Source organism: Capricornis sumatraensis, chromosome 2 (assembly GCF_032405125.1).
Source record: "Capricornis sumatraensis isolate serow.1 chromosome 2, serow.2, whole genome shotgun sequence".
Lineage (NCBI taxonomy): Eukaryota > Metazoa > Chordata > Mammalia > Artiodactyla > Bovidae > Capricornis > Capricornis sumatraensis.
Genome location: NC_091070.1, coordinates 22,629,324 through 22,632,821, shown reverse-complemented (window position 1 = coordinate 22,632,821; position 3,498 = coordinate 22,629,324). Strand labels below are relative to the sequence as shown.

The following is a 3,498-nucleotide window of genomic DNA, read 5'->3' as shown; positions in this document are numbered from 1 at the left end:
GAGAGAAGCACTACCCTGCAGAGTCAGACACACCCAAGCATGTGTTCTTTCTCCTCCTCTCACTGGGTGTTATTTAAAACCAGTTATATAACCTCTTTGCAAACATGAAAAACTGCCTTGTACCTGTTGGTATCAGATACCAGTTGGTATTAGATACCAGTTGGTATTAGATACCAGTAAGTATCTGGAGCACATTGAGCGTTCAGTAGGCAAGCAATAGATATTCTTATTATTAAATATAGTAACCACTTGGACCAAAGACCACCTAATTTATAGTCATCTGACTGGAAGACAACTACAAGAAGTCAGCTAATATATGTACACGTAGAAAAAGGTCTAGAAGGAAATTCATTAAAGTTTTGATAATGATTGTAGGCAATGGGATTATGAAGAGACATTTTTTGTTTTCTTCTTTATATTCTTGTGTTTTCCAAATTTTGACAATAAATATGTATCTTTTATTACCTGAGGTTTTCAAAACATTACTGTTTAAAAGTCCTCAATCCCAGCTTCCTGTCTCTCTCTGAGAATCATATTTGCACTAAGTCACCCAAATCCAGAGTTGTTCAGCCTATTTCTAAAGCCAGAGGGATAGATTTCATCTCTATGTAGAGAATTTCTTCTTCCACACCATGTACCTGGAATGCAGCTCAACCCCTAAGTGGTTTTTAGCCCATTGTAACCTTGCCAAACTACTTAAGAGAAAAACTTTAGCCATTGAGAACTATGTCACCCATCACTTTCCACTCTTTTGCCTTCAGCTGCCAAGAAGCCTTAAACAAATTTAATTCTCAATTACAGAAACAATTAGCTCAGGTTTTTGGCATAAGTATTCTCCCTTTCTCCTCTGTGGTTCAGACTTCTCTTTTTCTTATTCATCTAACTTATTGTACATGTGTCTGTTGTTATAAACTATCTCAAGAATACTTTGACTGTTGGATATAAATCATAAAGTCCAAATTAAATTAATGAAATTTTACCTGATCTGTTGTAAGAACCTATGATCAGCCTGTTAAAATTCATATTATTAAGCATCTTGATCAGCAAGTACCAGGAGGGAGGCATGAAAAGAGTACTGAGGAGGAAGTCTCTAAGTCCAGATCCCATATTTAAGGGAGGGGGACTTCTGGTTACAAATATGGATTTGTTTGCAACTACATATTTATGTTTTAAAATGATTGGTTGATAATCATTCTAATGCATGTTGTGAGCATCTACGGGGTGCCAGACACTGTTTGAAACTTCATCCCATCAAAGTTGTGAGGTAGGTATTATCATTTCTAATTGATGAATGAGAAAACATAATCAAACAAGTTAGATAACTTTTCCCCAGACTTCCAGCTAGTAAGTGGTGGGTCTGTGGTTGACACCCTGGTCTGTCCAACTCTAAATAATTCTGCTTCCACAAATGAAGCTAATTTTCTTTTTCTCTGTGAATTAATGTTGAAATGGTAGACAATGCTGAAGCTGCAGTTGGCTGAATTTCAAATCCAGAAGGATAAAAAGAAGCTCCCAAGCAGAGTTGACGACTGGAGTTAGGTTCATGGCTTAAAATTAAGCACTGAAGTAGAACTTTCTCATTAGAGAAAGAAGGTTGGGGGAAAAAAAAAAAGCTGATGACACTACCTAGGACTGCTTCCATGAAACTGTAAGCCTTTAGATGAACGAGGAAGTAGTCACAGCTCAGCAACCAAAAACCACATGCTTCTACTACTCAGGGAGAGATCACTAATACCATGGTTGGGCAGGATCTCAAGCTACCATTTTGTTCTGAACCAGAGACTCTATAAAACCTCTAGGATAGAAAAGATGAAGTGAAAGAAATTAAAAGGACACCCACTCAAATGGGCTTTCAAAAAGATACCCAACACTAGGAAAAACAGTCAACAAAATTAACACTTGTTAGATCAGTTTTGTCCAAAAGAAATTAATATGACAATCTGAAAAAAACTTAGTGTGGTTTAAATACTCAAAGAATAACATCCATTTTTAAAAGATAATTATGAAACAGAGCAGACATAAATGAAAGAAGAACTGGTAAATAAAAAAGAAAACCAGTTAGAAAGGTAAAATCGTTAGATAGAATATATTCTAGGCAAGTCAGAAGAAGAGGGAATTAGTGAATGGGAAGGTTGTCTTGAAGAAATCACCCAAAAAAAAGTAGTCCAGAGTCAGAGTTAAGGCCATAAAAGATAGATTGAGAAGTTCCAATTTATGTCTAATATTAATAAATGTTCTGGAAGAAACTTGGGATGGTAAAGAAACAACATTTGAAAACATTAATTGGAAAAATGCATTTTGAATATTGAGCAGGATAAATAAAAATAAATCCATATCTCTAGATTTTGCAGTAAAACTGTAGAATTTCAAGGCTAAAAAGGCAATATTGAAAGGTACTTGAAGAAAAAGAAGTTACTTATAAAAGAATGAAAATTGCATTGATGGTAGACTCCTCAATAACAATAGATTCTAGAAGACAAGGGGGTGATATCTTCAAAGATCTGAGGGGGAAAATTGTTAATCTAGAGTTTTATACCTAGTTAAACTATCATTTTAAAGTGAGTTTAAAAATAAAGGAATTTTTAAACATTAAAAACAATTGAGTTTATCAGCTTTGAATCATTAAAAGTTCCATTAAAGGATGTATTACAACACAAAACTGAATCTTTAGCATTATAAATCAAGAATCCTTAGTGAGCACAGAAATAATTTTTTTAATGGTTAAACAAAATATTAATCAAGATAATATGATGGGAGAGGGAGTGTTCATTAGTTAAAATGTGCTAAGACTCTTGCCTATTCAAGAGAAGGATAAAATACTGAAAATCTTTATACTTTGAAACATTTACAGTTAAATGTAGATGGTAAAGGTGCTTCCCTGGTGGCTCAGATGAAACTTTAGGGTCATAGAACTTCAGTCTATAGCTTCCAAAACCAAAGAGGAAAAGATGGGATACAGAACAACTTATAAATTTAAGAAAAGGCAAAAAAGAAGAAACAAAGGAAGACAATTAGAATAAATAAAATGGAAGAAATAAGTTGAATATAATATTAACCACAATAAGTATAAGTGGATTAAATGTACCTGGGCTTTCCTGGTAGCTCAGACGGTAAAGCGTCTGCCTACAATGCAGGAGACCCAGGTTCGATCCCTGGGTTGGAAAGATCCCCTGGAGAAGGAAACAGCAACCCACTCCAATATTCTTGCCTGGAAAATCCCATGGACGGAGGAGCCTGGTAGCTTACAGTCCATAGGGTCGCAAAGAGTCGGACACGACTAAGTACCTTCACTTCACTTTCACTAAAAATTAGAAATTATCAGATAAGAATTTTTAAAGTATCCAGCTATGACCTATTTTCAAAAGACACACCTAGGCCAAACCACACAGAAACTTAGAAATAAAGAGATGGCAAATGATATACTAGGAATTACTAACCAGAAGAAAGGGGGAGGATCAGAGTATCAATAACAGACAAATAGAATATAGGTCAATACAT

General features: G+C 34.9%; 1 non-coding gene across 1 annotated transcript; it reads left to right on the top strand.

The window, feature by feature from the left end:
* Positions 1-3,092: 3,092 nt before the first annotated feature.
* On the top strand, positions 3,093-3,164 carry TRNAC-ACA (transfer RNA cysteine (anticodon ACA)). Its single transcript has one exon. It is a non-coding gene; the product is annotated as a tRNA-Cys (tRNA).
* The last annotated feature ends 334 nt before the right edge of the window (positions 3,165-3,498 follow it).